The sequence below is a fragment of the Cupressus sempervirens genome, chromosome 10 (assembly GCF_028749045.1).
Source record: "Cupressus sempervirens isolate cs-2001-9-10 chromosome 10, ASM2874904v1, whole genome shotgun sequence".
Lineage (NCBI taxonomy): Eukaryota > Viridiplantae > Streptophyta > Pinopsida > Cupressales > Cupressaceae > Cupressus > Cupressus sempervirens.
The window spans coordinates 346,751,304-346,777,349 of record NC_143127.1 but is presented as its reverse complement, the minus strand read 5'-3'; the positions used below and the strand labels follow the sequence as shown (position 1 = coordinate 346,777,349).

The window sequence follows — 26,046 nt, the reverse complement described above, 5'->3', positions numbered from 1 at the left end:
AAGTGGTGCAACTCAAAATGGAAGCTCATGGGATTAGTGACAGTCTTGGCGATGTCAGGTGCACTCTTTCTTTTCAGCTTCACAGTTGAAGTGAATAGGAACACCATATTGGCAGGCTCCTAGAACTATGGTAAGCACTATTTGACACTTTCTAAATGGAAACCAAGTTTTAATCCTATCCAGAATCTGCATAGATTAGCTCCTGTCTGGGTTCATCTCCCTAGGCTCCCTTTGGAATTTTGGGATGAAAATATTTTCAAATGGATAGGGGACTATTTTGGGCATTTTATTAAATCTAACAATACCACTATCAATGAATCTTGGTTGGGATATGCTAGATTTTGTGTGAATGTTGCTGTGAACAAAACTCTTCCAACTTGTGTTTCCCTGAAATCAAAATGGTCAATATGGAATCAACCCATCCATTATGAGAATGTTGCCCCCTTTTTCCAGAAGTGTAAAGAATTTGGGCACTTGGTTTCAAACTACAAAACCTCCCTTAAAAATGAGAAGTAGAAGAAAAAAGTCTCTTCCCCAGGAGTGGTTAAAGATGGCGGCTCTACAATGGCTAAGACTAAAAGTCTAGAGAAAGTCAAGAAACTCAGTGTACAAGAGGGCATGATTGTTGAGGAGTCAAAGTCACTTGGGTCCCCAATAAGTCAAGGGAGTAATCAACACGAGGAGGATGGGTTGGAAAAGGAGACTATATTGTCAATGCCTCCTGAATCCTAGGAAAATAACCATCACGAAGATGAGGGTTTTCCCTTTGAGGATACCATTCTAAGGATAGTCACTTCCTTGAAGAAGGGGGAAACACCTCTTGAGGAAGGGGAGATTCCTTCAATGGAGGCAACAAATGGAACCACCCAAGTGAGGGTTTCAACAAATAGCTTCATGGGACTTTTGGAAGAGGTTGAGAAGGCTCAAATCAATTTTGTACCCTCACTCTAGAACCCTTGAAGTATGGAAAGGAGATCCCCCCATATGAGTAGGACCCTAACTGTGTACATCCTGAGCATAGTTGAGGTCCACTCATCGACCCTTTCATCCTTGGTCTTGCAACCATTGTTCGATACCATTGACAAAAATACAAGTTGTCTTGTTCCCAAGAAAAAAATGGGAGGTGTTGGAAATGTGGATGTTGGTTCAATTGCTAAAATTGGGAGACCCTAAGCCAAGGCCACCTGTAGCAAGGAGGTAGCTTCTTAGTAAAATGATTCAACTAGAAACTAAGGTTTATGCATATGGATTGTACATCCAACATAGAATCCAAAACTATCCATTAGACCCATTTACTTAACTGACTAGGAATGTAAACTTGAAATGATGTCTGCAAAGTATATGCTTTAAAACCTTTTGATTGTCATTTTTCTATCCTATGGAACTAAGAACAGAAACACATAATCTATATCAAATGTAAGAAATCTTTAGCTAGATGATAGAAATGAAATACAAATAGGACTCTATACTATTTTCCTTTATTGCAAGAACAACTATTGATTATGTTATCAATGGTTATAGGAACAACATATATCTTAATTAATCTCATCACAAGAAAAACTAATTCTACCAACTAGGTTTACTCACCAAGTAGGCCCCCTTGGATAAGTTAACAACTACAGATATAAATTTCAACTAGTAAAACACAATAGTAACAACTTTTATTGATATTAACTCATAGAAAAGTATAAACTAGAAATGATAGTTTATATCTAAAAGAAATGTTATTGCAATTACAAACTCCATTGAACTATATTCAAGGTTTGATTCAACAACTTATTTAAAGCAACAAAAAAAACTAACTTCCTAAGATCTAGCTTCAACAATGAGAACTTAGCAATGCAATGAGTTATTACATCATGGTACACATCTCAACAGAATGAGTCTTAAACACATGGCATAATAGCTTCGAGATTTGTGTAGCAGTTGGAAGTTAGGTTGACCCAATCTTCAACAACTCATAAATATCAAATAATCGCATAATTGTGCTATTAATACCTTCACATGCACTCCTTCCTTTGACTTATTCCTGTAATAGATTAGTACACATGCAATAATTTGTAGCACAAATTTACTTCATTAATTCATGACAGACATTAATGTGTATATCAATCCTTAATCATAATGCATAGTTGTAGGAACCTACCCATTCAAAGTAAGAAATAAAAAAGGTATGACATCTATAAATCATACATATATATAATCCCATTCTTCTATATAAGTTATAATCATAGTACAATATATCCAAGAAATCATATAGTGTCATGAAACTTATAGAAAAGCGAGGCAGTTATAGGTTTATACAGAACATTAAAGTAAAAAGTCTTTCAACTTAAACATGAAATGTCTCATAAAAATCATAAAAACCCATAGACTTATGTCATTCCTTCAACCCATCATTCCCCCGAACTTAAAAGTTGGTTGGTCCTCCAGCAAAAATGTAATTTTCAACCTTGGCCTTTAGCTTGAAATCTTCTATAATACTAGATTTAGTTCCTCCATTCTACCAAATCTAGTAATAACCCTTAGAATCTTTAAGTTTCTCCTAGGCATGTTCCTTAGCAACCATGTTGTGTGTATTGACATCCGCATTCATTACTAACAGTGGTTGCATTAATAGAGGAGGTTGGAACCTAAGTGGAATCCAAAAACCACCTCTAGTTTATCCCAGCATAACATACCATGGTGCATGCCTACTTTCCATAAGAAAATTATGGGGAGAGTGTAATTCCTTAACTTGCAAGTCACGAGGAAGTCTTATTAATCTTTGAATGATTGATCTCTCTGCTTCTTGTAACTCATTGTCTTGTGTTTCACTAAATTCTGAATAAGCAACTGCCCTTAGAGGTTTTATGTGTTTCTCCACTTTCTTAGAATTTGCAACTTTCAAAAGGTCATAATAATAAGTTTGTGGATCCTTTTCCTTAGGTTTCAAATACAATGGTTCTGATTCTTCTACTTCTCTATATGGTTTATCCTAATTTTCTCTTGTGATTTCATTATGAATCCAAGACATAAATGCTCTCAATTGGATATCCCTACATACATCAAAGAATTCTATTCCCTTTCATTGGGAACAACTATTTTGTGCATGTATAGCACAAAAAAAATTCTTAATGGTTGCAAGAGATTGCTGGAAGGAATGATAGAATTCATGAAGAGTATTGAGGGAAGAATTAAGACCTTGAACAATCTGAGTCATTTGATATTTCAACATTTGCTCCCTTAGGAATAGAGTGTAGACTTGAGTCGGTGGTCTAAATTGGATAAGCTCAAGAATCAAACTAGTCAACTGAGTGACTTTCCTCTAAAACCATAATCTTTTCTTCTTGATCCAATAACTCTCTCCATTGATTATTAATAACTCATTGCATCCCCTTCTTTTCCTCTATCCACATAGATTTCTCTATTAAAAACTACTGGCATAAACTCATTCTTGTTGCTAATGGTGTAGAGAGGTTAGGTGGGGGCATAGATCCTTGATCATTAACATCTAGCCACTCAAAATTGTTATTACCATTAGCTCATTCAATAAGAGTTCTAATAGTAGATTTTCCCTTCCATACCACAATGCTTCTTTCAAGGTTTTCAGGAGGTAGTTGTTGTGAAGAAGAAAATTCTTCTATTTTTTTCAGCCTAAACTAAAGTTTCTAATCCTTCACTAGCTATTTCCTTAAGAACTTGCTGAACAATATTTATACTGACTATACGAAATTTTTCATCTAGGTCTTGAGGATCATTAATTACAGGTTCTGCAAGTTCATCTCTAGATATAAAAACATCATCATTCTTTGATTCACATACAACCTAAGAGTGCTTCCCTTTCTTTCGAACCATAAAATCACCATGCCTTGAGTCTCTATCACTTCTATCATCCCCTACATAAACAACATCCTCTTGGTACTTGTTAGGATTCTGAGGAAGACTCCGTGCATCTTTCCTTAACTCCTCTAATTGTTTAGATTCAAGAATTCCTTCATTATTTTTAGGGGTATTGGTTTGAGAAATTTTATCTACATGGATGTCTATGGAAACATAATTCTTAGAAATCCTCTCACTCCTCCTCATAGGTGTTTCAACAATGGTTTTAGACACCTTCTTCTATTTTTTTGAAGATCCTCCTTCAACATGAGCTGTAAGAGTCTCCTTTTGAACTCTCTTGTTCTTGAGAGAAGGTGAGGGAGGAACAACATTATCATGGTCATTCCCTAACTCTTTTGTGTGACCTAGTTTGAGTTCTTCTTATTCATAGACTAGTTCACGTTCAAAACCTATGTGTAGAAGACCTAGTTTGTACACTAGCCTTAAATTGTGGTGAAGAGGGATTTTCTTGAACATATTTCTCCTTCCCCTTTTCCTTTTTAGAGATAGATGTTTATTTTTCTACTATTTTCTTCTTTTTTTTCCTAAGTGAGGGTTCATCAGACACATTACGCTCTACAATTGTTATAGTGTTGGTTGTTGTAGCAACCCTTCTTCCTACTCTTGAACCCCTAGGTCCACCAAGTGTTGGAAAGAATTCATCCATCAACAAAAAATCATCCCAAGGGATAGTAGAAATTTGTCATAATGCCCTCTTTATTATCAATTTAATCAAACAATGATGGGAAAGTGAGTTATGCTTACCTTTTTGCACATATACAACTCGTTCCTTCAGTAAACTAAACAAAAAATGTGGAAGGTTGACAAGTCTATTGCCATGGATTAAGAAACTAACAAACACCATGAAACCACTTAAACCTTCCTTCACATGTAATTTACTTCATGATATAATAGGCACACTGATCTTAGGTTTCTTGTATAGAAAGCCTTATTGTCCCTTGCTTCCTATACACTTCCAACAATCTATCCATGTGCAAGGTGAATTGGGTCCTCACCATTCATGGGTCCATATCTTCTTCAAACATTTATCCTTCCAATGGCAACCATGAGACTTCTAAGATTATCTCCTGACTACATTTGACCTTGAGCCCTTCTACCATAGCTATTCCATTACTCAATGAATTCATAAACTGGAAAGCAAATTCATCATCCCAAGTAGTCAACTTTTGAAAATACTTGAGCCAACCATGAGTTTCAAATATTTGATGGAAAAAATTATCTTGGAGGATGATGCCATGAATTGTGGGTTCATGCCATATCAAACTAGCCCCCATGGTTATACTAGTAAAATGTCAAAATGCAAACTTCCACACACTTCAGAAAATAAATGTAAGATAAAGAGACAATTTCAAGATTTGTAGAGTATATGCATGCAGAGACAATGGAGAACAAAAGGTTGTAAATCTTTTGGGAAAATAACATGTCATATAATAATCTCATGTCATCATTAAAATTTTACCTTTTCACTCAAACTCCCATAAATGCAAGTAATGTGTGTACTTTCATCTAGATGACAAGTGTCACATCGGCTTGATAAATGTAAAGGGAATGATATGGCATATCTTCACATAATTACTCAAAGTATGATATACTGGTTATCGAATAATTATGAGATTTATATGAAAAATAAAAATGAATGTACACACACAATCCCCCAACTTAAAATAGAGCATGAGTCCCACCATGCAAAATGAGAAAAGAATGTAACGACATGGAAATATAAATTCATGAATTTAAGGAAATAAATAAGGATGGAAAAATAAAATGCATGGTATGAACCTGTGCGATGCGTTCAAAAATTGCATTGTAGTATACTTTCTTGTAGAAGTGGAAAAGTGAGATGGATGTGTGAGAAAGAAAGAAGATGAGATGAAATTATTATGGAGAAAGTGAAAATTTATTATGAACTTTTATCAAAGTCAAAGTAATGGTGAACGCTGAGTGGAAGACTCAGGTTCAATTTCTATAGGAGAATCTACAAAAGCAAACTATTGCAGGAAGTCCTCTTGACACTATCATTTATTGTAAATTTTTAGCCGATGGCAGTTAACTAGAAGTTTCAATCGAACAAGGTCAATTGCAACTAGTTGTACTACTTCATCATCATATATTACTTCAATTTCATATGGTCCTAACCATTTGGTCTGAAATTTTCCCAAATTGTGTTGATACCTTGAATCATAGAGGAGTGTTGAGTCACCCACACTGAATTGCTTCGATTTAATAAATTTATCATGCCCTTTCTTGTGCTACATTTGAATCAATTTTGTATTGTGCAATGCAGATTTCTAAAATTCGTCAAGTCCATTTAGTTTTAGGATTCATTCTTGTTGAGCATCATGCATATTTATATTGAGTTCCAAGAAAGTGTAGAGTATTTTGTGTTCAAACTCAATGGGCATCATGGGTTGTTTTACCATAGACTAGTTCAAAAGGAGTAAATCCTGTTGTTGTCTTCCATGTTGTTCTATATGACCATAATGCCTCTAGGAGCTTGGTTGCCCAATATTTCTTATGGATTTGAACAACTTTTGTTTAAATGGCTTCCAATTCCCTGTCGGTTATCTCAGCCTATTCATTAGCTTGTGGATGGTAAGGAGAGGATTTACCATGCAGAATGGTGTATTGAGTCATTAGTGCAAAAATAAGATTGGAGGTAAATTGGGCTCCTTGATTAGTCACCAATTCTCTAGTGACTCCAAATCTTGTAAAGATGTCTTCATATAAAAATTCTGCAACATTACTATCCCTTGCATGGTTCATAGGTTTCGCCTCTTCCCATTTGGTGACATAAATTGGTCCAACAAAATTTATTCCCCATTTATCAAATGGTGTAACAACTACTTGTGGTTGTAGGGGCATTTAATTTAATTTTGTTGTCATCCCATACATTGGCATTTATCACACTTCTTTGTGTATTTTTTTGTATCCTTGTGTAGATTTAGCTAGTAGTATCCTAGTTCTCAGGGTCTCAAATGTTGTTCTTTTAGCTACAAAATCTCCTCCACATGGTTCATCATGAAAGAATCATAAGATATCATAAATTTCATGTTCTCTTAGGCATCTGTGCATAACTTGATTAGGTCTAGTGTAAAAAATACAACTAGCTATCCAAGAAAAATTGAAACATTTTTCAGCTAGGAGTCATTTATCCTTAGGAGAGAAATGAGATGGAGTTCTCCCTCGAGTAGGATAATTGGAAATATTAGCATACCATGGATTATGTATTATTAGAGAGAACACGTGTTCATCTAGAAAACTATCATCAATAACTATAGGATCATCAAGGACCTGCAACCTTGAAAGGAAATCTACCACAACATTAGCTTTTCCTGTTTTGTCTATTACTCTAATATCAAATTCCTGCATAACCAATAACCAATATGCTAATCTTCCTAAATTTTTTAGCTTATTGATGAGGTAATTGATTGCAACATGGAAAGTGTGCACGAAGATTTCATATCCAGTGATATAATGCATGAACTTGTTGAGAGCATAAATCACAACTAACAACTCCTTTTGTGTGACAGTGTAGTTGAGTTTTGCTCATAAATTTTTACTGATGTAATAAATAAAATGTTCAACAATCCCTTCTTTTTGGCCTAAGAAAACTCCTATAGCATAATTTGAAGCATCAGTATTGTAAGAATTTGGCTTAGGCCAGAATTCACCCAAGAACTAAAGAACCCAACACAAGCACACAGTAGACCAAAATAGACAAAGTATGATCAGAATGATGATATTCATTCAATATGACAGCTTAGCCAACTTGAGAGTACACTAGGAGTGCCTGTATATAAAGGCCTCATGAGAGCTTCTAGAATGCATAGAAGTTAGCAACATGATAAGTCATACAACCAGACAAATGTCCACTAGATATGGGTTATCCTCCATTGAGCACGGGATTAAGTGCGATGATGTGAGGATAAGACTACAATGGTGTAGCATGAAAATCAGTGGTATAGACAACATGTGCTAAATGAGGAGTGTGGATAACTATGTTGTCAACATGACAACTCAGTGAATGATATGTAGGAGTTGATGAAATCCAACTCCACAGTCACCAAGATCACCTACATGCAAATACCTTGCTGAAGAGAAACTGAAGGAGCAAGAGCTTGAAGCAAACAATGCAAGAGAAAATATTTCACAATAGAAAAAATGAAATTGCTATGTGAATGGATGAATTTATAATGAGAGAGAGACTGCTTATAAAGGCCTCAAGGAAGCTTGTAGAACAAGCTGGAAGGAGGTAGAAGATAAGGTTGACAACCAAGCATCCACAAAAAAGTGGAACATGCTAGAAGGGAACAAACTCCCGTGTTGTCAACAACTAACCACTACAACTATTAAATACTAAATATTAAATAAATGCATTAACCTAAGTAAGCTTAAGTAAATAGAATAAATAATTAATAATTAATAAATTATTTACTCTAACACCCCCCCTTAAGTGCAACTTAGGGAAATGCCTTAAGCTCACAAAACTAAGATGAAATGCAGAATGGGTCCTAGCAACAAGGCCATGTTAGGTACCCATGTACAATGCAAGAAGATGCAACCTCTATAAATGGGGAAAGAGAGAAAACCACATGGGAAAAACCCTCCCCCAAAAAGAGGTAAGAACAAACATGCTGAAAAAGGAAGGAAGGAAGGAAGGCCTCAACAAGACCCCCCAAGGACAACTTCCATCGGAAATGTTTCAAGAGACTCTCTCAAAACCATAAGCAAAACCAGCCCCCACATGAGAATAGACACCAAAGCCCCCCCAGAGTGATGGAGCTCCTATAGAAATGATTGAACCAATGCAACTCCAATGTGGAAGAAACAAGGGTACATAACAAGGGAATCCCTGAATGAGAGGCAAAATTGGAAAGCCTAGTTGATGCCCAGAGGAGAATGTATGAGGAACTAGAAAGGGAATCCCCAAGGTAGGTGTGATGGCACTATCATGAATGTCCACTGTAGTATCTGCAACAAGTGTACTTGGAGTCTCAATGAATGAAGCTGGAGGATTAGGTAGAGTAGAAGAATAATCCTGTAGAGGAGAAAAGCCCTCAACTGGATGTGGTGTAGCAGCCAAAATAGGGATCTCAGGAGCAATACAAAGGTTCAAGTATCCTGACTGCACCATATGATGCTCCTGCGAAAGAGAAGTAGTGTGCTCCAACAATGGAGATGGTGGACCAAAGTGCGAGAAGGTGTAGAGGAGAGTGGAAGGATCAACTGCCCCTATAGCAATAAGATCTCCTATAGCACGATCTTGAATGAAGATTGAATCAATAGTGAACTCAATTGTCTTCCCTAATCCACTGCGTGTAATCTCAGAAATTGAGAGAAGGTTGGTAGACAAAGATGGAACATACAATACATCATTGAATATACCATCCTAGATGTGAAATGAACCTTTCCCGCAGACTGGTAGTGCAATGTTATTCCCCGTGAGAATATGAGGAATAGGAGAAGCCTCAAGAGTAGAGAAGACAGCTTGAGAAGATGTCATATGGTGAGAAGCACCTAAATCTAGTATCCAAGGAACTTGTGAAGGAGATGTAATGGTAGCCTATAATGCATGACCCTTTCCAAGATCTGATGTAGATGGCGAAGATGTGGAAGAAGATTGAAAGGCAGATCCCTGTGAGGTAGAAGAGGATGGAGAAGAAATGGTGTTCTTCTAAATAAGAGCTTGCAAATCTACAATTTGTTACTCATAGCCATCAAATCTCTTCTGAAAACAATGTACCTCATCATGAGATCATTTCCCACAATAGGAACAGGTAGGAGTCTTAGTCTTCTTTTTCTCCTTCTTCTTAGAATATGATGAACCAATAGAAGAGGGATCTGATATCTGCTTCGTCTTCTACTCCTGTGTAAGCAATGCCTGTGACTGTGAACTTGAAAGTGAATCCATTTGAGTAATCTTAGACTCTTCACAGGTTAAATGATCACAAAATGTCTCAAAAGAAGGCATCCTAATCTATCACCCAAGGCATCCATAGTGGAGTAGAAAGTGGAAGAGAAGATCTGATACTTTCCTCTCAACTTTGAGAGTATAAAAAAGATACACTCATTATCTATCTTGGTTTTCCCACATCCCTGCAAAAGTGTACGTAGAGATTTGAACTTCATCAATAAGTCCTCAATGGTGGGAAAGTTGTCAAGTGTCAAAGAAGTCAACTCTACATCTAGCTGAAGTGCCCGAAACTCATTCACTTGGCCAAACAAAGTCTGAAATTTGAGCCAATAAGCTCGTGGAGTAGTCAAGCCATCCAAGTGAAATAGTAGATTGTCTAAAATTTTAAGTGCAATCAATCCCATGGCCTCATCCATTTTGTTTCTATGCTAAAGAACCTCAAAAGCTCATGTAATAATAGGTTGATTCTCACCCAAACATGACCATAAGCCCCTTGACATGACAAGTCGTGTCATTTGTGCCTTCTAGGTGTGATAGTGGTGTGGTGTGAGATGGGTCATAGATGGATCCGCCATTGAGAGAAAGAAGAAGATAGAAGTAGAAGGGTCTTATTATAGAAAATAAAATGCTTCCCCCCCCCCCCCCCCCAACAATGTATAAATTGGGCACTCTTTACTTAGTGTGATTATAATAGCCAATTTAGGGCCTATTCTGAAAGTAATATTTCTATCCACATAACCTATAATCTAATTGCAGATCTGGAAAGTAGACAAAAAAAAAATACTTTCAAAAAAAATAGAACCTGATTATGTGTCCAAATGAGCCCGTACTAAGCATTTGAAGTGGAAAAAATTGAGAATTGTGAGTTGCAAAAAAATTTAGGAACAAAGATCTCAAACCACCTACACCAATGTGTAGATCACGAAATCCTACCCCAAAACAAAAAAAAAAAAATGCTTGAAAAAATGAGTTCGTATGAGGGAGATATTGCTGTTTGAAAATCACTGCTGCAATTATTTTTTCTGAATCACCGCCGTCGCACCTCCAAAAAATAAAGAAAAAAGCCCAAAAAATATTAGATCTATTATGTCAAATCCTCTTTCTCCTTTTTCTCCATATACTGAAAAAAATGCTCTTCCTCCCAATTGAAGAAAAAATCACAAACAAACTATGATTTGTGTCTCTGAATCGCGGCTTCAAAAAAATCCTTCGAAACAAGAAGCAGTAGGGAGGCTCTAATACCATGTAGGAGTTGATGAAATCCAACTCCACAGTCACCAAGATCACCTACATGCAAATACCTTGCTGAAGAGAAACCGAAGGAGCAAGAGCTTGAAGCAAACAATGCAAGAGAAAATATTTCACAATAGGAAAAATGAAATTGCTATGCGAATGGATGAATTTACAATGAGAGAGAGAGACTTCTTATAAAGGCCTCAAGGAAGCTTGTAGAACAAGCTGGAAGGAGGTAGAAGATAAGGTTGACAACCAAGCATCCACAAAAAAGTGGAACATGCTAGAAGGGAACAAACTCCTGTGTTGTCAACAACTAACCACTACAACTATTAAATACTAAATATTAAATAAATGCATTAACCTAAGTAAGCTTAAGTAAATAGAATAAATAATTAATAATTAATTAAGTATTTACTCTAACAACATACTCATGTGTTGTAGACACCATGTGCATAATTAGAGTTGCATAACTCAATGAGAGTACACAAACTCCTAAGTGTCTCACCTAAAATAATGCAAAATAATTAAGTAATGCATTAACCTAAGTAAACTAAAGTAAGTGTAATTAGTAAATACTTATTTACACCAACAAGTATGAATATGAAATGCAATGTTCCGATTAGGACCTTTGAGTACAAGTGCTTTAATTAATACATCTTTAAGGCATTGAAAGGATTTGTCACATGTTGAATTCTTCAAAATATTTCTTTAACAAATCATATAGTGGAGCTTCTATTTGATTGAAATCTTTGATGAATCTCTTGTAGTAACTAGCATGACCTAGGAAGCTTCTAACATCCTTTTTCTTTGCTGGTGTGGGTAGAGTGCTAATTAGTTCAATTTTCTATGGATCAACTTGAATGCCATTTGAAGAGATATAGTGACCTAATACTACTCCTTCCTCTATCATCATATAACACTTTACACCATTTTATGAAAGCTTTTGTTCTCGACATGTTTTCAAGACTCTATCCAAATTAGATTTAGCTTCATCAAAGGTAGATCCATAAATAATGAAATCATCCATAGAGATTTCCATAAAGTTGATAGACATATTAGAGAAAATACTAATTATTGCTCATTGAAAGGTAGTAGGAGCATTACACAATCCAAAGTGTAACATTGAATAAGAAAATGTTCACTAGGGACAAGTGAAAGTTGTCTTGTCCTGATCTTCTGGTGCTATTTGTATCTGTTTATACCCACTGAATCCATCCAAGAAAGAAAAATACTTTTTCCCAGCAAAGTTATCAAGAATTTGATCAATGAAAGGTAATGGAAAATGATCATTTTTAGTTGTTGTATTAAGTTCTCTATAATCCACACATACTCACCATTTACACCCCTTCTGAGGGACAATTATCAAAGGTAAGACCCACTGACTATCATAAATAGGATAGATGAATCCAAAATTCAGAAGCTACTATAATTCAATTTTTACCTTATCATGTAATGCACGATTGACTCTTAGTTGAGGCTATCTAATAGGCTTACATTTTCGTGTAATGTAAATTCTATGAGTGCAAATTTTTGGGTCTAATCCTTTCATATATGTGTAATCCAATACAAATTATTTCTTATTTTCCTCTAGCAGCTTAAATTTTTACTTTTCAAATTGTCAATAGTAAGATTCTTATTGATATTGAGCTCCTTTCCTTGACTAACTTCAACTCTAGTGACTTTATCACCATAGATAACTCTATGAAGCTAGAAGACTTAATTTCATGAGGTAACAAGGTATGAAGGTAACTAGTAGCTACACAAAAATTGGGTGTATCCTTAGAAGGAAGAATTGTCTACAATGAACAATTCTAGTCAATACACAGAGTGATATCTTCACCATATTCATTGAATAGGATGGTTGTGAGAATATCATCATCATTCTAAGGAATCATAAAGAGATTTACTTCAATCATCATGAGATGACTTAATGAATTTACCTCTAGTTCATCATCTCCTAAATTAGGCTAGATGGCTTGGTCATCTTGCAAGAGTGGTTTAGTAGGAGAGAATAAATCCAATTTCTTAATAGTGGATCCATTGGATATGGTTATTTTTCCTAATAAACAAGCAAGACAAGAATTTTTTGTAGCTAACCAAGGTCATCTTAGGATAATAGGATAACCTCCTAAAGTTTCTTTTGGTGATAAAATGAAAAAATCCATTGGATAGACCCAAGAATCCCATGTAACTATTACATATTCTATCATGCCATCAGGCTTAACTGTGGAACTATCAGCAAGCTAAAGTATGGTAGGGGTTTCCTGAATACCAATGATATTAAGGTGAAGAAGTACCTCCCTAGTTATAATATTAATAGATGCACCTAATTATACCAAATCATTTTGCACCTGTACTCCATTAATATGGACTGGGACAACTAGACTTCTTGGATCAGAATATTTTGGAACTATTAATCTGTTCAGCATAAGGTCAGATAGTTGTCCCATGACATGGATAGTTTAATTTTCTACTAGGTTGTTCTATATAGGCTTCTTAATAGCTTTGGTATATGCTAGGATTTCCTTGAAGGAATATAGCAATGGTATTTTGATTGTCATTTGTTTCAATTAAGTGAGTAATTCTCATACAACAAGATTTTTAGAAGGACTTGATGTTTGATCAAGTCTTTGTGGAAATGGTTGTGACTTACTTGTAGGAGGTTGTGATGGAATAGGAAGGGATTCCTCATTCAAGACATCCTTACAGGTAACATTTGTTATTAATAGTCCTTTAGGACTTGGAAGAGTGGTTCCATACCTAAGGTGTATATCATTGATTAAATAGGTTTATTGCTAAGTATCATTGGAGGAATATACTTGATTTTGAGTAGTCACATTATTCAGATTTTATGTTGGCTGAGAAGGTAACTGATTTGGTTTGGGTGGATGATTATTGGTTGTAGGTGTAGGTTGCATTAAATCTTGTTTCAAGACATTATATTGTTGATTAGGCCACCACTGAGATGATTTTTGCCAGTTATTTTGTGGGGCTTTCCACTGATTGGATTGCTGCTATAAATTCTAATTAGGCTACTGCCAAGGTTGATGTTATGGAGGGCTTGCAATTTTGGTTCTTTCCATTAGTTAGGTAGAGGTTTTTTTTTAGGATTGGTTATTCCACATGTTAGGTTGAGACTGAGGGGGCAAGAAGGATCCCAATGGCTTGGGTTTGAAAAATTAGGATTTTGTCATTGATTATTAATTTTCCCAAGATTTTGGAGAGGGCCTTGAGGCATACCTTGTCTCTAAGCCCGTGGTATCCTTTGAGCGATGTACAATATCTCTCCATTGTCATCAATTGGTTTGAACTCCACTTGCATCTACTATGATTGAGTCTCCATATCAACAAACATCTTACACTTGTAATTCCTTTTCTTCTCCCAACAATGAGAGCAAAGCTTAGCTAACATAGCATCAACTTCTTGATGTTTCCTTCTAACTTGCATTGTATCCAACTAGGTTGCAACATTATCAATAATGTCTTTCTTGAAATCAGATACTAAATTTGAAAGATCCATTTTTGATGTACCAACTCCATCGGTCTTCAAGGAATTAGAATGAATTCCTCTTCCTTTTTTTTTTACATTGGCCCATGAATAATTTTAGTAGTATCTCTTGATATCCTCCCATGTACTTTTTGTGACATCTCTCCAACCATGAGGTCTAGGGCTTGTACACAAGTATCCTCTACACTCCTTAAGAAAAGGTGCTTCTGATATGACTCATTCAATTGATGTTCAATATTCATTTGAAAATTATAAAGGATTCTTGAAATATAACCTTCAAGAGCTTCATCTTCCTTCTAATCATTCTTGAAGATATCATCACCTCCCATACTCCCTCTACAATAATATTTCTATTTGGCAAGAAAAAATTTCTTCATTCCATCCTAGTCCACTATAACATTAGTGCCTAAACCCATGAACTATCTTAGGGTTGCCTCTTTTACATGAGAGGGAAATAATTTCAACTGATGAGCATATGTTGTGTAGTCACACCCTCTACATAGAGTGTCAAATTCAAAGAGAAAGATTTTGAGTCTTTAGTAATTAAGCCATAGCACTTGGGAAGTGTAGAAGCAAGGATGTTTTAAGATTATTGTTATCCTGGAGGCCAGGTATGGGAAATGGAAATGTAGGCTGATCCATTCTAGGTGGGGTGGTGAATGTCCTTGCTAATAAATGAAAATGGCTAAAGGATTATCCTAATATATAGAGGTAGAAGAAATATTATTCAAACCTAATGATTCATGAGAGGATGATAAAGGAAGGTTTACATGATAGGCTGGAAATATATTTTCAAATGGTTGATCTTCTATATTAGCTAGATTTTCTTTAAGGGGATGTTCTTATTTAGGGTATTGATCTTCTTTCTTAGGATACACAATTTCTTCTATTTGAAATGGGTCATTTTGAGGAATAAATCTCCCAATATGGTCTCTTCACCTATGTATTCAGATAAAGTAATACTAAGTTGAACTTGGAATAAAACTTGAACAAATAATTATGCATACAAACTCCTAAAAATTATCCTCATAAAAGATTTAAATTGACATCATCCCTAGAAATGGCACCAAAAATGCTTTGTAAAATGATTATACTACAAACTAAGGTTTGTGCATATTGATTGTACATCCAACATAGAATCCTAAACTATCCATTATATCCATTTACTTACTCGACCAGAGACATAAGCTTGAAGTGATGTCTGCAAAGTATATGCTTTAAACACCTTTAACTATCATTTTTCTATCCTATGGAACTAAGAACAGAAACACTTAATCTATATGTGAATGTAAGAAACCTTTAGCTAGATGACAGAAATGAAATACAAACAACTCTACACTATTTTCCTTTTGCTACAAGAATAACTATTAGTTTTGTTACCAATGGCTACAGGAACAATATAGATCTTACTTAATCCTATCACAAGAAAAACTAATTCTACCAACTAGGTTCACTCACCAAGTGAGACCCCTTGGATAAGTGAATATATATATATATATATATATATATATATATATATATATATATATATATAATTCAACTACTAAAACACAATATTAACAAGTTGTATTGACATTAATTCATGAAAAAATATAAACTGGAAATGATAGTTTATATCTAAAAGAAATGCTATTGCAATTACAAACTTTGTTGAACTATATTTAGGGTCTGATTCAAAAACTTATTTAAAGAAACTACAAAAACTAAATTCCTAAGATCTAGCTTCAAATATGAGAACTTAGAAATGCAATGAATTATTATGTCATGGTACACATCTCAATGGAATGAGTCTTAAACACATGACATAATGGCTTTTGGATTTTCCTAGTAGATGGAAGTTAGGCTAACCTGATCTTCAACAACCCATAAATATCAAATAATCACATAACTAAACTATTAATTCCTTAATATGCACTCTTTCCTTTGAATTATTCCTGAAATAAATTAGTAGAAATGCAATAATTTGCAGCACAAATTTACTTCATTAATTCATGATAGACATTTAATGCATATATCAATCCTTGCTCACAATGAATATCTGTAGGAACCTACCCATTAAAATTAAGAAAAGAAAAAGTTATGCACGTCTATAAATCATACATATATAATCCCATTCTTCTATATGAGTTATAATCATAGAATTATATCTAGGAAACCCTATAGTGGCATGAAACTTATAGAAAAGCAAGGCAGTTATAGATTTATATAGAACATTATAGTAAAAATTATTTAAACATTAAATATCTCATAAAAACAATAAAAACCCACACACTTATGTCATTCCTTCAGCCCATCAGCAGTGAAAGATATAGCACAATGCAAACAAAAAAACCTTGGAGGAGATTCAAAAGTAGCGCAAAAGAAATTTATATCTTGGAATTTTAGGGGACTTAATGGCCCCAAAGAGAAGTATGACGTTAAAAAATATATTTTTGAGTTAAAAGTTGATATTACCCTCATACAAGAAGTGAAGATGACAACAAAAACCTTCTCTAAAGATGTTGAGTTTGTTTGGTTGGGAGCCAAGTTCTCCTATAGTGAAGCTATTAGGGCCTCTGGAGGAATCATTACCCTTTGGAACCTAGACAATGTTATAGGTGAGGAGATTAACCTTAATTCCCACTTTTTTGTTGTTAGATTTAACTCTAAAACTTAGAAATATAGTTTTTTAAATTTATAGGCCCCTAATTCTAGAAATTGGAGACACCAAGTTTGGGAGGAGGCATTTGATATTGCTCATTTGATGAAGAATGAAAATATCTTATGCATGGGGGATTTCAATTCCCCTATTTATCCCTCAGAGAAGATGGGAGGATTAGAGGACTTCTCTGAAAGCATGTATGAATTGGTAAAATTCCTGGGGAGAAATGACCTATTTGATATTGACCTCTAAAGAGTTCTCTTTACTTGGTCAAATAATAGGCTCAGGAGTAACCTTATTCAAGTTAGGCTAGACTATTCTCTCTCAGCTGCTTGGGACATTCTCCTCACCACCTCTGTTAAAGCCTTCCCCAGGATAATCTTTGATCATTCCATGCTTCTTTTTTCCTAGAACACGAATAAAAGGACTATAAGGAAACCTTTCAAATATGAAATTATGTGACACCCACATCTAGAATTCAAGATCTGTATTACTTGATGGTGGAATCTCCCAATACAAAGGTCAAAACTATTCCATATTGCTAGGAAATTAGAAAGGATAAGAAAGGAGGTTATGAGATGGAGCAAATCATCCTTTGGAAATATATTTAAAGATAAGAAGGAGATCGAAAGGAGATTGGAAATCATTTAAAATGATATGACTAATGGTACCCCCTTGAATGAAACACAATAGGAGGAACAAAACTGTAGTGCTCAATGGAAAAATGATTATAGGAAAAGAGGGAGTTTTCTAGAAACAACGGTCGAGGATTCAATGGCTTGAAGAGGGGGATAAAAACATGTCATTTTTTCATAGGATGACCTCAAAAAGGAAGAAGAGAAATACTATAAGTAAGCTATTAGATAAAAATAGCCAGGAATTAATAGAGGAGGAAGATATCGAAGCCTAGATGTCAAACTACTTTTAGGAAATCTATAATCCACCTCTTTACAATCCTTGCAATAATGTGAAGGAAACACTCTTAAGGATTATGGACCCTTTCATTGATGAGTAGATGGACAAGAACCTTCTTGTGAAGGTTATGAAGAGGAAGTTAGTAAAATTGTATTTTCTATAAGGCCATTTAAAGCATCAGGACATGATGGGTTACCCCTAGCGTTCTTCTAGGAGTTTTGTGAGGTTGTCAAATATGATCTAACCATATTTTTGGAATATGCCAAAACAAGGAGGCTGGCCCTTACAAAATAGTCTTACTACCTAATTACCAGTAGATAACCATCAAAGCACAAATAAAAAAAGTAACCCCTAACCAAGCTTAACACACCAAAAATAGATCCCAGAAAAACTAGAATCCCCACAGGGGTATCCAACAAAAACTTTTTAAAATGACATATTAGTAGAGTACCATAACTAGAACCAGTTCAAACATTAAAAGTTTTTAAACAAAGGCATAATTTCCTTAAACCTAACCAAGTCGATGACCCACCAATGAGACCATAAACACATAAAGAAACTAGAGGAGGGGACAAGGCACTAGTTATCCTTCTCATTTCCTTTCCCCTTGAGGAGGACATTAGCCTAGTCTTTTGCCAGGAACCCGAATAGTAATTTGGAGTCCTCCTAGTCTTGACCCTCCTCTTGATTACCTTGAAGCAATTGTAGAGTGCTAGCCACCACATGAATCACTTTAATGGAAAACTTAGATAGAAGGCCAAACCTTTCCTCCATATCCCTCATTTTATCTTTGAGCCCCTTGACCTCCACATTCATAACTACCATCAAATCCACTAGAGAGCAGAACAACTTGCACTTATCCACCTCCATGATGTTGAACTACAAAACTATGGGGTTGGAAATTATCTTCTCTTTAGTGTTCACCCAAGCAGGGGAGCAGGTCATCATGGGAGAGGGAATCTTATCATCAATAGTATTTGGGAATTGATCTAGATTAACATTGACTATATTCATTGTGAGGGTCACTGAGACATGAGTCAACTCTTTCCTCCTATTACCATCATCCCCCAAACTTGACTCGGAGGAATCTGAAATATCATACTCCATCTCCACATCCTCCTCCTCCTCACCTCTGCATCTTGTCACCATTTCTTCATCCTTTTCATGAAGGGGATCACATCTTCAAAATCCAAATCATCTTAGCCATGCACGATATTAGTTCTCAATCTCCGCTTAGCTTTTGATTTTGAAAGTTTCCAAGACCTTCTTCTACCACCTCTCACCTCCTCCTTAGAATCAATTGGGTCCTCCTCCAACCATTTCTCAATTTTTACCCTCTTCCCTATTGACAATAGGGGGAATTTTAATCTTTTTAGGATCAACAAGGGAAATGCCAAGAGAGGGTTGGGGGGTGTTTCTTCTCTAGTGATTCTGAGAGGAATGTGGTGGGGGGTCATGAAAAGAGGGGATATTACCAGCATCCACAATTTTAGGGGTAATAGGGCCAAATGAAATTGGTAGAGACAAAACATTAAACCATAGTACAACATTGTGAAGTTAGTGCCCTTCTTCTTCTTTTCCTTCATATCTGCAACTGTATCCACCAACTCATGCAACAAAAGAAAGGGATGGAAAGGATATCATGGTTCCTAAAATTTTTAAGGAGGGGAAAATGATAAAAATAACAAAAAACCACATACCTCCCTTTGAGAATTAGATATTTCATCATCACTAAATAGACCTTGTTCCATGGCTCTGAAAGCTTTTCCCTCATAAACCCACCACGATGATGAACAAGTTACTCTTTTTCCCAAAAGAAATGGTTCATACTTACTTCGTCCAAGATTTTGGTCACTTTCTATCATTTCATACATGTCATTGAAAGGCTCGTAGCCATAGCAATGGCTTCCTTAGTCACCTGAAAAGTGATACCATTCACCATCACTTTCATTTTGTCCCAAGAATTCACAAACTAGAGAAAACAACTCTTGTCATAGCCATTCATCACCTCCATAAAAGGGACCAGACCCTCTTCTTTTAACATGAACCAAGTAAGAGGTTTTCTAGCACTATTTTCAATTGTCGAGGGCTCAATATAGATCAGGTCATCCCTCATAGAAACTTCTTGCCCAATATTGTTCACTCTCTTTTGAAACCTAGACCAGACACTTAGATTGAGCCTATAGTAACACTTAGGTGCAAAATGAAACCCCACAAAGTAAGGAACAATCTCATAAATGCCTTTAAAGTCATCAAACCCCATTTCTTTACTCATCCTTGTTGTCACATTTCATTTACCACATCCTTGTTCCCACTCTGCCTTTTCATCATCCTGAACCGAATGCCTTTTGAAATTTAAATCATTACTCAAAAGAAGGTAAAACTCATTAATAAAATAATCATAAAATATACACCAAAATCATAGGTCAATTTTATTTCCCTCTTGGCCCTCGCATCTTTATTATTGGGAGTGATCTTTTCATAATTTCTCACCACCTGTCTGAGGTGACATGACCCCTTATGCCAACTCAACACCATTGAATTGTCACCATACACTACAATTCTACACCACATAAACCCAATTGTGAGGGGTTGTCTTTAGTCATTAGATATATTACCAAATTCAGTAATGCCTCAACATCTCTCCAACATCGTAAGCCATGAATATTTAGACCCCTCACAACCATCACGTCAGCCACCACATTTCCCTCCTAGTAAATATGCTGCAAGTCATACTACTCAAGGGATATTAACATATTCCACACTTATTCAATCACCCCCTAAAATCCCATCCCACCTTTGTTAGACCCTTTTCAGTATCTAGGACCATCGAGTCCCCTTCAATTTTCACATTCTTCCACCCAACACCAATGACCAACTTTAGGCCCCAAAGGAGAGCCATACCCTTAGTCACATTATTAGAAGCCTTACCTAGATTACCAAAAAATTCTAACAACATTTTACCAGCACAATCTCTCACCATACCTCCACCCATAGAAACATCCCCCCTTGGCACTCTATCAAAGTTTAGTTTAACCTAGTTCTCTTTGGGAGGGCATCATTTAGTCATTTCTCTAGCGAGCTATTTAAAATTGGTCAACCTCTACAAATCTATCCATGAGTTTCCAATTCTTGGAAATCCTCTATGACTTAGCATAGGGGGAGATGATAGTTTCCTCCACTTACTATTCTACATGTTCTCTAATAACAAAATTAGAATCAATCTTACCACAACCTCCCCATTCCTTTCTTCATTCCTAAAGGCACTATTATTTATTTCCTTTCAAATACCCTAGTAAACATGAGGGGGTACCATTCCACAGTTGGATAAGGATGGGGTAGTGGAAAGGGTCCAACCAATTAACAACAAATTGCTCCATCTCTTCATGGAAGACCCATTCCACCTCCAACATCTAGAGAATCCTTCCCCATATATTTCTTGTAAAGATACAATCTAAGAAGAGGCAGGGGATAATTTCTTCCTCCACTTTACATAGATAGCATCTATTGGTAATTTGGAAGCCTCTTTTTCTAAGGTTGTCAATCATAAGAATCTTTCCATGCATGATAATCCACCAGAAGATGTTGACTTTCAGAATCAATTGATTAATCTAGATCTTCTGCCAACATTTTGGAGACACTTTCTTCTCAAAAACCATCTTATAAGTAGAGTCAACTAAGAAATCACCAAACGAGGTGTACCTCCATATGAATGTGTCCTCCTTGGCCACCGCTAGGATTCTATATGCTTCAACAACTCACCAAGGTACCCCACTAGGCTCCCTAAATTTGTATTATCCTATCTTCTAGCCACAACATAGCCTATCACTTTACTTCCCACAATCAGCTAAAAATAATCCTTGAGAACCCCAAACTTCATACAAACCAAAGGTTTCCCGTCTAGCCAAGAATCTTCCCAGAACTTGATTTTTCTTCCCAAACCCACCATCCACATCAAATATTTTTGAAGTAGACCTCCATTCTTAATAATATTAATCGACACCCTAGAACCTAAGGGAGGGTCATTATCCTAAATAAAATACACAAACTTCATATTCCCTAGGTACTTAGCTTTTAGGATCCTACACCAGCTAGCTTCATCTTCTGCCAACCTCCAACCCAACTTAGTAAGGAGAGCTTTATTCAAATCAATGATCTTTATAATACCAAGCTCTCCCTTTTAGGTTTACACATAATATCCTAACTAAATAGGTTCAATGGTTCTTCTCCTCCCCCCAGTCATAGGATGTTCCTTTATATTCTTTCTAATTTCTCTGTCATAGCCTAAGAGATTTTGAAGAGGGAAAGAAAGTAAACATGAATACCTTGGAGGGAGGCTACAAGCAATTGAAGCTTCCCCTCACTACTCAAGAGTTTACCTTTCCACCCAATTAAATTTTCTACATTTTCTCAAGGATAGTATTCCAAAAGTGGTTTGGCACCTCTTTAACATTAAGCAAGAGACCCAGATAGGTATTTGGAAGGAGGGCCATATTATAGCCCAAGATGTTTAGCAACCTTCTCTAGATATCAATTATTGTATTGAAGAAAAATACCTTGTGTTTATCCAAGTTTATTTTCTAGCCAACATTAACCATGTAGGTCTCCAAAATATGTTCCTAGGCTCTCTAATCTAACACTGACGAGTCCCCACTCAGCAAGGTATCATCTATGAATCATTGTATAACCTCCATTGGGAGGGAAGTAGCCAATTTGATACCTTTGATCTCCCCCATGTTCACCTTTCTCAAGAAGGTTCTACCCAACACTTAAACAACAATGATGAGCAGGTATAGTGAAACAAGATCCCCTTGTCCAAGACCCCTCTCCACATCAAAGTTTCCCCAGGGTGAACCATTCACTAGCATCGACTAGTTCATAGTCTCAACCATAGTCCTAATGATTCTAATAACTCCTTGGTTGAAACCAATTCTTTCCAACACTTCATAGAGGAAAGACCAGCTAACCCTATCATAGTATTTCAAAATATCTAGCTTCAAAGCCATTCCTAGATTATCACTCTTATCCATCGAGTGTAACACCTCATGAGTAGTAATAGTAGCATCTAGAATTTTGTGATGAGGGATAAACCCATTCTAAATTTTGCCAATGAATTTGGGTAATAACAACTTAAAGTGGTTCACTAAAATCTTAGAGAAGATCTTGTAGGTTTTATTGCACAAACTAATATGTTTGAAGTTGGTGAGGGCCACCAGGTCCCTAAATTTTGTGGCTAAGGTAATAAAAATCCTATTATGTCTTCAAAGCATCTTACTAGTTCTAAGGAAATCTCTAATAGCTCTATCCACTTTCACTTTAATCACTTCTCAGAAGTCTTGGAATAAGGTTGGGGGAAATCCATTAGGTCCTAGTGTTTTATAAGCTTTCATGGAAAAAATAGCTTTACAAACCTCCTCCTCCATTACTAGTTGAAGAAGGCCAACATTCTCTCCCATCAATATCACATTAGGCATGGAATAGATTAGCCACTTCCTATTCTCCCAATTGGAATCATGGTGCTACTCCTTATAGGAATTTTGAAATAAATTACTCGCCCAACCACCAATATCCTCAACATAGTAATCTTTTAGTTCTAGTCATCTACCAAAGAGTCAATATTATTTCTCCTTTTATGATTAGAGGTTGACCTATTGAAGAGCATAGTATTCTTGTCCTCTAGCTTCTACCAAAGGACTCTTGACCACTATTTCTAGTAAATTTCCTCCTTGGCCAGGGTATTCTTCCACAATCCCCTATAGTTTTCCTCTTCTAATATCATATCACCTGAGGCTGACCCATCCCCCATCATCATTTGGAGGTTCTCTAGTTTACCTTCAACCTCCTCTTTGATTTTAAAGATATCTCCAAAGGTCTCCTTACACTAAGAGTGAACATTCCTTCTAACATTATCTAGATTTGCAGTAAGTCTAAACATATCTATACCCTCAATCTTTATATTCCACCACTCCTCCAAACATTTTAAAAGTCCAGGTGGGTCTGCCACATTAATTCATATCTAAAATGCTTTGGACCCCCCCAAAGACTCCTCCTTCCAATTGGATAGGATCAAAGTGTGATTTGGGACAGTCCTAGGAAGACTCGTGAGACTAGAAGAAGTCAGACCCTTCTAACCAACTGAGACAAGGAGTCTATCCAACCCTCCCCTTTCCTATTATTTGACCATGTTAGCTTGACTCCAAATACATCAAGTCGTTGTTATTTATAAAATCCAACAAGTTGTTCATACTATATATAAAATTAATTGCACCTCTAAACTTCTTTGAGGGGTACAAGAGAGTATTGAAGTAACCCATACAAAAGGAGTTCCTAGTAAGCTTTAAGAAGTCTAAAAACTCTTCCTAGAGCTGACATCTTCTATTTTATGAGTTTGGAGTGTAAACATTAATGCCATTCCACACTTCCTCTTCCACCTTATGCTCTATAATGAGGTAGCACTTAGATTTATGAATAAATATGCCTTTAATAGCATTAGGGTTCCAAAAGGTGTCCACCCCTCCTGAAGCACCTTCCACTTCACTATAATAAAAAATGGCCTTTGACCAAATGTAACCAGCAATCTTGTCCATATTATCTGAGGACATTTTAACTTCCTAAATTAGTAGGATATCTACCCTAGTATTAGACAACACCTATTTAAGTGCAAATTTCTTTTGAGAGCTATTTAACCCCCTCATATTCTAAGAGAGAACTATAATTTCTTACCTTTGGTCATATCCTCCAAGGCTAGTTTCTGACCACTAGCCACCTCCCTTTCTATCTACTTTGTCCTCCTATTATGCTTCATCACCTTCCCCACATTTGGTTTCTTTGACACTCAGGTCTATCTTCTTTGTGTCTTCCATATCCCTTTATCCATGCCCAGGGTGGAGGTAGAAGCTAAGGTTGATGCTCTATCAACCCCGACCAACTAGGAACTCAAGGGGGAACCAACACCAAAACCCTATTTAATCTTTTGCACCGCCTCCTTATCCACCATATCCATCCCACACTATTATGTACACATGATGGCCCTAGGCCAACGAAAAGTTTCAGAACTCTTTACCTCTGTCATACACTTGATTTTCATTTACATTATCCTAAGGTAAATTGACATTCTCATTTCCATTTGTTTCACCCAACACATCAACATTTGCAATCAGCCCATTAGGCAAAAAAAAACTATCATCTTCATAGTGCATATAAAAATCAGACATACTTTCTTCATCTTGCTCACTATGAAAGTATGAATCCACATGATCATAGCAACTGACAACAAACTGAAACTAATTATCACTAACTGAACCATGGATTCCTTCAACTGGAAACAAAAAAGCTTGGTATTCTACATCATTCAATGAGTTACATGGATCAAATTGTAACTCACCTTGTGCATCTGGATATGAAGAAAATGTAAAATCTGATTTCTCCTCATTTGCAATATCAGTACTCCATAAATTAGATTGAACATACATTGTATTGTCTTCGTATTCTAACAAATGATTAGATACTAAATCACAAGAGCCATCATGAAATTTCCTTCTAACAATATGCTGATCCGTATAAATTTTTTCATCAAACAACTCACTAGGATAAACCATTTCATTAGTATTACTTTCCTTGTCATAAGAGCTATCTAAATGTATCTCATCTTCATGAAAATGTGAATAACATGAATCAGAAACAAACCTTATCTCTACATCTTTATTCTCAACATATAAGTCATCATGTATATTAATGTATGAACTACCATTACATACACCTTCCAAACTTGATAAGGCGTATTCTGAAACTATATCTCCTTCAACATCAAATTTAGGGGAAATGACTTCAGCACATGAATTTTCATAATGTGTCACAACACAAGCATACTTAGATTGGTTATCACACCTTTCAAAATCATGAGCCAACAAGTCAGAAATCTCATCAATGCTTAACAAGATTTCACTACTA

The 26,046-nt window shown here is 35.9% G+C and overlaps 1 protein-coding gene across 2 annotated transcripts in view; it reads left to right on the top strand.

Annotated features, from left to right (window-relative positions):
• The window catches only part of LOC149534007 (bifunctional isopimaradiene synthase, chloroplastic-like), an 84,703-nt gene that overhangs the window by 5,364 nt on the left and 53,293 nt on the right, over positions 1-26,046 (top strand). The window lies entirely within an intron of this gene.